At 40.7% G+C, this 11290-nt stretch overlaps 1 non-coding gene across 1 annotated transcript; it reads left to right on the top strand.

The window, feature by feature from the left end:
- The first annotated feature begins 306 nt into the window (after positions 1–306).
- On the top strand, positions 307–413 carry LOC122733067. The gene has a single exon (XR_006353675.1). It is a non-coding gene; the product is annotated as a U6 spliceosomal RNA (small nuclear RNA).
- The last annotated feature ends 10877 nt before the right edge of the window (positions 414–11290 follow it).

The following is an 11290-nucleotide window of genomic DNA, read 5'->3' as shown; positions in this document are numbered from 1 at the left end:
ATGTTCCAATACGATTCTATCCATGGCAAGTTCAAGGACACTGTCAAGACTATAAAGGGAAAGCTGATGATCAATGAAAAATTCATTACCATCTTCCATTACTGCTACCCAGATTATGGTGAATGGCCCCTCTGTCAAGTTGGTGCTTCCTAAAACATCATCCCTGCTTCCACTGGTCCATGGTTGAGCTGAATGGGAAGCTCATTGGCAAGGCCTTCCGTGTTCCTACTCCCAATGTATCTGTTGTAGATCTGACCTCCCACCTGGGAAAACCTGCCAAATATGATATCAAGAAAGTAACGAAATGTGCTCGCTTCAGCAGCACATATACTAAAATTGGAAAGATAAAGAGAAGATTAGCATGGCCCCTGCGCAAGGATGACACGCAAATTTGTGAAGGGAAAGTAATGAAGCCACCATCAAAGGGACCCTCGAAAGGCATCGTGGGATAACAAAGAGGACCACTTTGTATCCTGTGACTTTAACAGCATCACCCACTCTTCTACCTTTGATGTTGGCACTGGTATTATTCTCGATGACCATTTTGTCAAGCTCTTTGCCTAGTAGGTCAATGAATACAATTATAGCAACTGTGTAGTAGACTTCATGTCCTACAAAGCCTCCAAAAAATAACATGGAAAGCCATGGATCTTCATCTACAGCCCAAAAGAGGAGTTACACCACTGGGGATCCCACATCTCTAATCTGTTTCCCTATACTGGGGAATCCCATGCCCCATTCACAGTCCCTGCCCCAAAGAACCCCTGAAGCAGGGGAGACAACTACAAAGTCCTATGTTGTGTGTCATCAATAAAGTCACCATATTCCGTGGGGAAAAAACAAAATCAAACAAAATCAAAAAAAGAATGTTGGTCTGAACAGAGGTCCATACACTTCACTAGACTGCCAAAGGAGTCCATCACACACACACACACACAAAGGTTAGGAATCCCTACTCTAGGACCACAATCAGTCAGCACCTTTAATCCATGACATGGTATTAAACTATTATACTTTGGTTCTAGCAGACTCATCCAACTATAACTTTAAGTACTAGGAAGCGAGAATTCAAGATTCCATGATTTCCCATTAATGGGACCTTTTGTGCATATCCTGAAGAGACCATATCTTAGATCATTATAAGCATGAAGATAAGATGAAGGCTATAAATTTGTCTATTTTGGCAGTCTGATATCAAAGGGAATGACATGAGGTAAATGCAACCTCACTATGCTCCACAGTCCCAAGATGCTCCACCAAAAGGTTGAATAACTTCCTTGTTTTAAAAGAACTTAGTGGTCTGCCCCACCCTGATTCAAGGCAGGTCTGAAGCGTGAGTCAGTTCCTGTGATGATCAAATGTAAGAAAAGTCTGGACATCAATCCATTTTACTGTAAAAGATCAGACCAAATGGAATCTGCCAAGGAGTAGATTCAGACTTGTCAAGCAGACATAGATTTAGAGTTGTGAGGGTCCTTTTGAAGCCATTTATTCTAATCCTCTCATTTTTCACACATGGAACTGAAACTTGGGGGGTTTCCTTGACTTACCCAGGGTCACAAAGGTAGCAAGAAGTCAAACCAGGATTTGAATTCAAGTCCTCTGATTCCAAATCCACATTGCTAGATCTGAATTCTACCTCATTTCCTTAAAGTTCTCCTCAAGCATGAACCACGAAGACTGGAGTAGACTTATGGACCAAGACTCATGAAGTGGGATCACACGGACCAGCCCCTGGGGATTAAAGAACTGGACACTATTTTCTGGGGGAATGTGACCTATAGAATTTAGAGCTTAGTTGGACACTGCTGCATTTCCAGCTTCCATATTTCTCTTGTGCTTGCTGGATAGTAAACAAGAATCACTATTAATAATAATTTTCTACTGCATGTCCAGGACAATCCATCCAAAGAAAATTGGAACTTCTTCTTTACTGGAGTCCAGTCCCATCAATTTGATGCTCATTTTATACAAAGGCCATTGAGCAGAATTAATGTACCCAAACAAATAGAGTTTGTCCTTGTAACTGATTCAGGGTATGACAGGAAACAAAAGGGCTGTCTTAATGGCCTCCTCTGGGAAATTTATTTTCAGAACATTGAGTTATTTTCTCCTGGCCTACGAGACTAGATTAAAATCTTGAAAAAAATAAACTTAGTTGTCTGTTCCTATAGAAATCACTTTCCGATGTGGCTCCATTTAAATTCTCTTGTAGTTGTTTAAGTCAAACAGTGTTATGATCTCAGGGCTATTCAGCTTGTTTCTATTTCCTTATACCTAGGAACCCCCTCTTAGCATGTGTTCCATACTCCCTAAAGGAAAATAGAGTCCAAGAGCTATAAAATGCCCCAAATCAGGGGACCCAAGAGCTTTGTGGCATATCACTGCTGCCTGGCTTTGTGATATTTCAGACAATTACGCCTGCATTCTCTTTTCCTTTAAAAGATAAAATAAAATAGATCTGGAAGATCCTGGCTCTCTAGCAGGCTTGACTTCCCTACTCAGTCAGCCTGAAGGCTAGCCCTCAGAGTGCAATATATCTGGCCTGTCTGATATGGATGATACCCCAGACACCCAAAGTGACCCAAGTTTAAATCTGGGATCTTCAGTAAATATCTCCTAAGGTACCTCTTTACCTGTTGCTGCCTGTGGAATACAAAGATCTTCCTCACAAAGTCTGGAAGTAGCATCCCTTGGGATGTTAGGTCAATGTGACAAGGAGCAAATTACTTAACATTTCTAGACCTCAGTTTCTTGGTTTGGAAAATGAAGATAAGAATTCTTGCACTATGAACTTCATAGGGTTGCTATGAGGCAAATAATGAATAAGTTTTATGCTGCTATATGAAGAGGTGAGGGTGATCATGATGATCATGATAAAGATAACACTGAGATGAGTTAAGATGTCATCTTCATTTTTTTGAGATGGAGACTACAGGATTTAATCTTAGAAGGGCCTTTTTTTTTTTTTTTGTGGGGCAATGAGGGTTAAGTGCCTTGCCCAGGGTCACACAACTAGTAAGCGTCAAGTCTGGTTGTCTGGATTTGAACTCAGGTCCTCCTGAATCCAGGGTGCTTTATCCCCTTCGCCACCTAGCTGCCACCTAGCTGCCCCCTTAGAAGGGACTTGACACCATCTAGTCTAACCTCTTTTACTGATGAATAAACTGAGGCACTAGAGGAAGAAAGGAAGGAAGGAAATAAGCATTTATTAAGCACCTACTATGTGCTGGGCACTGTGCTGGGAGCTTTACAAATACTCTTATTCTATCCTTACAACAACCCTGGGATGTAGATGCTATTATTGTCACCATTTTATAGCTGAGGAACCTGAGGCAGACACAAGTTTAAGTGACTTGCCCAGGATCACACAGTATCTAAGGCCAGATATGAACTCAGGTCTTCCTGAATCCAAATCCGGAGCTCTATCCATAGCACTATTTAGTAGTAAGAAGGGTAAAGTGACTTGCCCTAAGATCGCTTTCTTAAGGTGACACCGGTGATAAGTAGCAGAGCTGAAAGAATAAATCAAAGGAAGAAGACTAGGTAGACATATCTAGTACCAGGATGCCTTGGAAACAAGATGGCAGGATGAAATTAGGCCACATCCCCCAAAATGAGGCTTGGTGGCATCTCCATCACCCATTACCCTGGTGGATCTCTGAGGACCCTTTAGGTCAGCTAAACTTCTTTGAATTAGGACAGTTTCAGAATAAGATGGAAGAAAACTAGGAAGAGATTTGTAGACAGGGTGATTGCAAAAGGGAGCAGGTAGAATAGATCAGGACTTCTTAAACTTTTTCCACTTGTGACTCCTTTTCGTCCAAGAAATTTTTATGCAACAGTGTATACAGGTATATAAAATAGGCATACAAATCAAACATTTACTGACAAATTTTTTGCAACCCCCACATTCAGTTATATGATCCCATATGGGGTCTAACCCACAGTTTAAGAAACTTTGGAATGGATAATCCTTACCCCAATCATTTCTGCTTTGGTTTAGGGTTTTTTTCCCTCCCAGTCAAGCACTAGTTATGCTTTGCATTTTAAAATAAGAATTAGAAATCAATATTATTACATGTATATAATCTTATGAACAACTACTTTTCTTTTCTGCCAGAAAACATATCTGGTTTGACAATGTGAATGGAATGGGGACAGGTAGGTGGCAAAATGGATAAAGCACCAGCCCTGGATTCAGGAGGACCTGAGTTCAAATTTGAACTCACACACTTGACGCTTACTAGCTGTGTGACCTCAATCCTGCCTCAGACACTTGACACTTAACTAGCTGTGTGACCTTGGGCAAGTCACTTAACCCTCATTGCCCCACCAAAAAACAAAATGACCTTTCTCTTTGACAGTGCAAATGGGAAATGGGGTTTAACACACAAAAATCTTCTTTACATACAACTTTTTTTTTTTTTTGTGAGGCAATTGGGGTTAAGTGACTTGCCCAAGGTCACACAGCTAGTAAGTGTTAAGTGTCTGAGGCTGGATTTGAACTCAGGTCCTCCTGAATCCAAGGCTGCTGCTCTATCCACTGCGCCACCTGGCTGCCCCTACATACAACTTTTTAGCCAATTATCTAAATAATAAACCAAGGGATACTTACTTTTTTTTTCAAGTTGCCAGAAACCAGTATGTTGTAATAGCTTCATGCACACTGAAAATTATTTAATAACATATAAACTTGTTGTTTAGTCATTTCAGTCATGTCTGACTCTTCGTGACCCCATTTGGGGTTTTCTTAGCAAAAATACTGGAGTGATTTGCCATTTCCTGTTCCAACTCATTTTACAGATGGGGAAACTGGCCAACAGGATGAAGTGACTTACCCAGGGTCACACAGCTAGCAGATGAGTGAGGTTAGGTTTGAAATCACATCTTCCTAACGCCAGGCCTAGAGCGCTATCCACTGTGCCACCTAGCTGCTAACATATAAACTAACCTTTCACTACTTGGACAATCCTGGAAAGGGTTTAATTCACTCAAAAACCATTCTATTAAGTGCTCTCTATATATAATGAACTCAAACGTACTTCTTTAATCACCAAGAAGACATGACCTATTAGCCAAGAACAGTCACTCAACTCTGAGTCTGAGGGTAGAAGATCAATATATATCAGGCTGCTTTATATCACCATTACTGTACAAGAGGCCAAAGCCAGCCAACAGGACTACCACTCAAAGGCACTACACCTGGAGCCAGGTTCTACATTTGGCTACAACAGACAATTCCTTTCAACAAGACCATTACAGCCCCCTTACTACATCAAGGCTCCCGGCCACCCTGTTGGCATCTAAGGCCAGTCCTATGACAAAGCCCAGAAGATATAGCCCAAGGTATTCTCTCTTCAGACTATGTAGGCATGTTTCAAAAGCCTTTCTGGACAAAGCAAGGCCTCTTCATAGACATCTGTGTCAGAAAGCTACAAGCAAGATTTCAGTGATTGTTAGTCTCTTTTTCTGGGCCACATTTACTAGTCTCATTCATCATCTGTTGCCCTCTGAAGAAGGCAGACTTGTTAGCGATGGCTCTCGCCATATGCATACTTAGAGTAAATCCTTCACTATCTTTTTTTTTTTTTTTTGCATAGTGGATAAAGCACCAGCCTTGGATTCTGGAGGACCTGAGTTCAAATCCGGCCTCAGACACTTGACACTTACTAGCTGTGTGACCCTGGGCAAGTCACTTAACCCCCATTGCCTCACTTAAAAAAAAAAAAGTCAGCCCTAAAACTCCCCTGGTGGCACTGGGTGCTTTAGAATAAGAGGCTCTGGGTTGTTTATCACTGGACTCTCTCAAACCAAGCAAGGAAACAACAAACTTTTACCCTCTAGTATTTTAGACCATACTCTCTCTATGCAGGTAATTTGGGAAATCTGGCTATCAAAAGAAAGTACAACTTCTGCCTTTGTAATGACTTTCCTTCATTAAAGGCCCCACTCCCATCCTTTGTGACACATTCAGAACATAAGACATCTGTGTTCATGCTCATAGTACCACTAAGGCTTTGAGGAAAATATTCCTACTCAGTATACAACCATTTGATTTTTTTATACAAGTGAAATTAATTCTCTGTTATGGAGGATCCAGAGAACTAGAAAGCTCAAATAATCCAAAATATATATTCAAAACCTTCGTGTTCTATCACCATGGAAAATTTTACAACTTCATGAGTTTTACTCCCAATGTTTTGTTAGATCTAGAGGCCAAAAGAAGGTTATTTGTGTTAGAACACTGAGGTGGTGAGTGGACCTTTTGAGTATATGTTTCAGAGTAAAAAAAGAAAGTGAGTATAGAAGACATGGAGGCCAGCAGTCCCTACCTCCATGGGATTTCCCTTAGATCTTTTCCCCTGTATGGTCATCACAGGGCATGGGCCACGGACATATGTAGGGCTTGTGAGCTGGTCGCTAGAATTCCCCATACAAGGCATACATCAGTGCAGAGGGAGCAATGAACAAAAGGGTAAAATCAGATTCTGTGATTAGATTCAGTTTATTTGAATGATGGGCCAGCTAAGCTCAGCCTCCTGTTTTCTCTTTCTGAAGGAGAGTGACTTCAGGGACATCGAGCAAACTTACAATTTGTCTAATTAGTAGAATCCATTGCTATTTCCTAGGAAGGCAATCATCAATCAAGAGGAATTTCAGGTCAGCAAAGTAGGGGGAAAAATAAGCCACTTGTTTAGCACAGCTTTGCTAATGAAAGAGGTGTTAGGCCCCGAGTCAAATTCCAATCCTTCAATTGAAATGCCATCTGACATGGAAGCAATGAAAGTACTATGTGTCTATCAAATTCTCCTGACCTTGATAAGGCTCCTCGGAGAAAGAATAAAGTCATTTTGTGGGTATTTTCTTCTTTGTTTTCTTGCTATTCATTTCTGATAGAGCGGTAATGTAAGCTTCATGCTGTAACACACAATAAACAAAGAATTTCAAAGGAAAAGCAATGTAAAGGATGTCAACAAAGAAATGTAGGATCAAAGAAAATGATGGGCTGGTCATGTGGGGAGAATAATGAATTAACCAGTGGGGCACCAGGGCGCCAGATGAGTATTCTCTTAGAGGAAATAGGGAGAGGGGCATCAAGAAAGGAAAGCCCTCAGTTCTTTGGATTCACCCCCTGTGGGCAAGAGATGCACAAGATGGGGAGGCATAGAAAACTTGACTTTAGCATTACTGAAGTAAATATTCATATTTGTGAGATCACAGATCCATGGGAGTATTTAAGCAAAGTAGATCCCATTTTAGCCTTCTAGCCTAACAATCAGAAAGACTCCAGAAACTTCCAAAGCGTCCTACAAATCACTGACAGATTACTCTTTTGATTCCCCTAAGAACGTTGGGTCTTAAGTTCAAATCAGGCCTCAGACATTTCCTAGCTGTGTGACTCTCAGCAAGTCACTTAATCTCTGCCTGCCTCAATTTCCTCAACTATAAAATGAGGACAATAATAATAATTCCTTCTTCTTAGGATAATTGTGAGACTAAAATGAGAGAGTACTTGTAAAATGCTGTAGATCTTAAAGCATTATATAAATGCTGTTATCACTGTTATTGTTAACTTCTACCAGATAAAGTCCAAACTCTTTAGCCTAACATACAGGGTTCTCCGTAATCTGGCTCCATCATAACTTTCTGGTCTTAGTTAGCACGAATATTCCTTACAGACTCTGCTTCATTCAAACTGGACTACTGCAAATACATCCCATGTTTTATCACCTTTACACTTCTGCTCACACAGTTCATTAAGTCTGTGACATACTCTCCTCTCCTATGCCATCCCCACCTGCTGAAATCCAGGAGTTTTCAATGATTCTTTATCAAAGGCAGAATTGTCCCACAGTGCTTGATACATAGTAAGCCTGCTCTGTCTATCTTTCTACATATCTACCTTTCTTTCTATATACCTATCACCTATCTATCCATCTTTCTACTACCTATCTTTCCATCTATTCATCCACCCCATGACTACCTATCCATCTATTATCTGTATATCTTTCCTTCTCCCTTTTAATCTATACATCTATCTACCTACCTATCTCTCTATCCATCCGTCCATCTCCTACCTCCCTATCCACTTATCTCTCTACCCACCCATCCATCTATCCCTCTATTTATCTATAATGGGCAGATACAGAGTGCTGCGGACAGTATCTCCCCATATAGAGAAGTTAAAGAGCCAAGACACTGAAGAGATTGTGGACCGTGTGTAGAAATCCTGTAACTGGTTCCAATCTACTAACCACATGGTAAGTGGGAGGCTCTTTGATGGTCTGTGGAGGTATTCAAAAGCCTTAGTCGATTTCTGCCATGTCTCTTTGGTGGTTTTGGTGATTCCTCTGCTTACAACATCTTGTGAGAGGCAATGCCATAAGGAGAGAGGCCCGGGAGCCTTCTCCCCTCTGAGGCCATGTGAAAAATGTCTTTATTTTGGCCTCTTCATTTGTTCTTTTCTGTTTTAGTTTTTTTAATTTGGAGGTCATCAAGAGAGTAAGCCACAATAATCCAGGAATTGGAGTCCAGGTCAACACTAATGCCCTGAAAAAGGAGAAGTAACCTTCAGGAATGACCATCTGGACCCAGGCCAGCGGAAGCTAAGATGAGGACTCCTCTGAAAGTGATACCTCATTTGGATATGAACTTGGTCAAACCAATGCTATGTAGGAACGTAGTTAAGCTTTGAGCCAACTATCCCCAAAGACTGAGGTGGTTTAGGGGAAAGCCTGCCTTTATGATGTGTGTGTATGTGTGTGGGGTAACATTCATAAATTTGCTCTTGCTATAATTTCAAAGTGAATATCCCTTTGTCAGAGCTAATTGATGTTAAATGGTTAAATGGAACTCAGGAGCTAATGAATGGCTCCTCATACAGAACACAGCTGGTGGGAGTTTTCTCAGATGGCAGAAGAGAAATAATTCTGAAGGGGCAGAAAGAAGAGAAAGAGAATTCTGAGGGGGCAGATGTAGCTAGCCTGGCTTGGTAGAGAGAGCCAAAGCACTCTCGCCATCTGCCCATCTCTCTCTCCCTTTCCTTCTCTCCCCCTCTCTCTCTCCTTCTTCCCTTTTACTTCTCACCTCCATTCCCCCTCTCCTCTGCAGGAAATGTCTAGGGACTAGAGTGAAATGCTGTCTCAATACTTGTGTTTTATGGGATTAGGAACTTGCTAAACACTTCCAGCCAGGCAGGTGGTAGTCTAGAATTGAAAGAACAAGTCACTGGTATGATGAAGAAATCCTGAGTGATCACTTGGTCCTTCCCTACCCCCATGACAGGGGCAGGAGGGTAGGGTGTATCATTTAAAAGGGGAAAGAATTTTCAATTGGCTTTCTTCTGAAGCCCCTCCAGGTGACATTGTGTAACTTCAAGATTCCTAGTATAAGGTAGAGGATGGCCTCATCCTTCTGTATGCTGGCATCATGGCTACTATTTTCACAATGTACTTGGAGTAGGAAGACTCTATTAGGCAAACTTGCACCCTGCCTGGGGATGCCTTTTCATGTTTCATGTTTCATGTTTGAGCAGGTGACTGAGCATCAGCCTCAAGGTGGATATGTTCTCGATTTAAATCAATCAACCTTATGAATTAAAGACACAACCTTGTGAGTTCAAGACAGATTTGGAGACCCTGTGTGTGAAACTGACTGGTGAACTTCCTCATTGATAAAGATGTCCAGCAACAAGAGGAGACAAAAGAAACATGACCTTTGAAGGAAGCAGTGCAAAGCTGAGGTGATTTGTTTGTTTTTTGGTTTTTTTGCAGGGCTATGAGGGTTAAGTGACTTGCCCAGGGTCACACAGCTAGTGTCTGAGGCTGGATTTGAACTCAGGTCCTCCTGAATCCAGGGCCAGTGCTTTATCCACTGCGCCACCTAGCTGCCCCTTGAGGTGAGTTGTAAATGTTCTGCACACTGTTTTATGGTCTGAAGTTTAAGCATCAAACTCCGTGAATAGATTGTAAAATTAGTAAATTGTAAAATTTATCTTTAAATTGTAAAATATTTAGATTGTAAAACATAAATGGTGGTTATGAGTGCAATTGATAGAATAATAGCAGGCATAAAGTCCATGGGGAGAAGTTGCACAGAAGTAAATTTAGGTTTGATGTCAGGAAAAACTTCCCAACAGAGCTGTCCAATATTGGAATGGTCTGCCTGGAGGGGTGATGGATTACTCCCTCCTTGGAGAGCTTCAAGTAGAAGCTGGACAAACATTTGTCAGGTATTGGCTGAGCTAGATAGACACTGAGCTCCTTTACAACTCTCAAATTCTGTGACTCTATAAAGTTAATCCTGTTTTAAAGTCACGTGTCAATGTGTGCTGTTCTGTTAATGTGTTCTGAGTCTTTGATATTTGGCATTTCTTTTGTGTGTAGGAATAAAATTCCTGTCCTGTAACTGATTCTTAGTAGACACTGAGTACCTTTTTTTCTCCTTCTTTTGAGAACTAAACGTGAGCCCAAAATCTAAGCTCTAAATAATTTGTCTCTTAGGTGCCAAGGGAGGTATTTAACAAGCTAAAGAAAGTGAGAAGAGAGCCAAGGCCCTTTTCATGAGAAGGTGTTCTCTTGATCCCCTGGACTGAACCTCATCTGAACCACACACTCTTAGGTGTAGACCCCAGAAGGGCACCTGAGTGCTGAAGGGAGTTGGCACAGTGGGACTTTGATAGCACAAAAAGAAACCATAAACCACAGGTTATTATCTAAATCACAAAGTACTTTAGCTATAATCTAATCCAACTCCCTCATTTTCCAGATGAGGAAACTGAGGTTAAGAGATAAACCTATTTATTGTTCAGAGTCCATATCAATTTTTAGCCCTCCATGACATTTCCCATGATCCCTCCCTCTTCTGTGTATGCAAGGATTGAGTCTTCTTTATTGCATATCTCTCTCAGCATATATGACACAGAACACTGAACAGAATAATATGACAGCCTACATTTCTATAGCTATTTACAATTTTCAAAGCTCTTAGTAAATGCTAGTTGAATAAGTAAATAAATATAAAAATTTACAAAATGTAAATTGAAGATAATTATTTTTAGTGTTCCTTTAAAAAATTGAATATTAGAATTTAAAGGTCCTTAGTCATTTTATAGAGGAAGAAATGAAGATCCAAAGAGGTTAACCTACTTCCCTGCTACATTTAAAATGCTTTTCAAAACTTGGACTTACATGGATCTTTGGAGGAATATATTAATACAAGATATACTAGCACTATTATAAAGTAATTTCTTAGCACATACTCTACATTAGTAATTACTTTTTCCTTA

This window comes from Dromiciops gliroides, chromosome 6 (genome assembly GCF_019393635.1).
Source record: "Dromiciops gliroides isolate mDroGli1 chromosome 6, mDroGli1.pri, whole genome shotgun sequence".
Taxonomy (NCBI): Eukaryota; Metazoa; Chordata; class Mammalia; order Microbiotheria; family Microbiotheriidae; genus Dromiciops; species Dromiciops gliroides.
The sequence above is the reverse complement of the archived record's forward strand: the minus strand, read 5'-3'. Positions and strand labels throughout refer to the sequence as shown.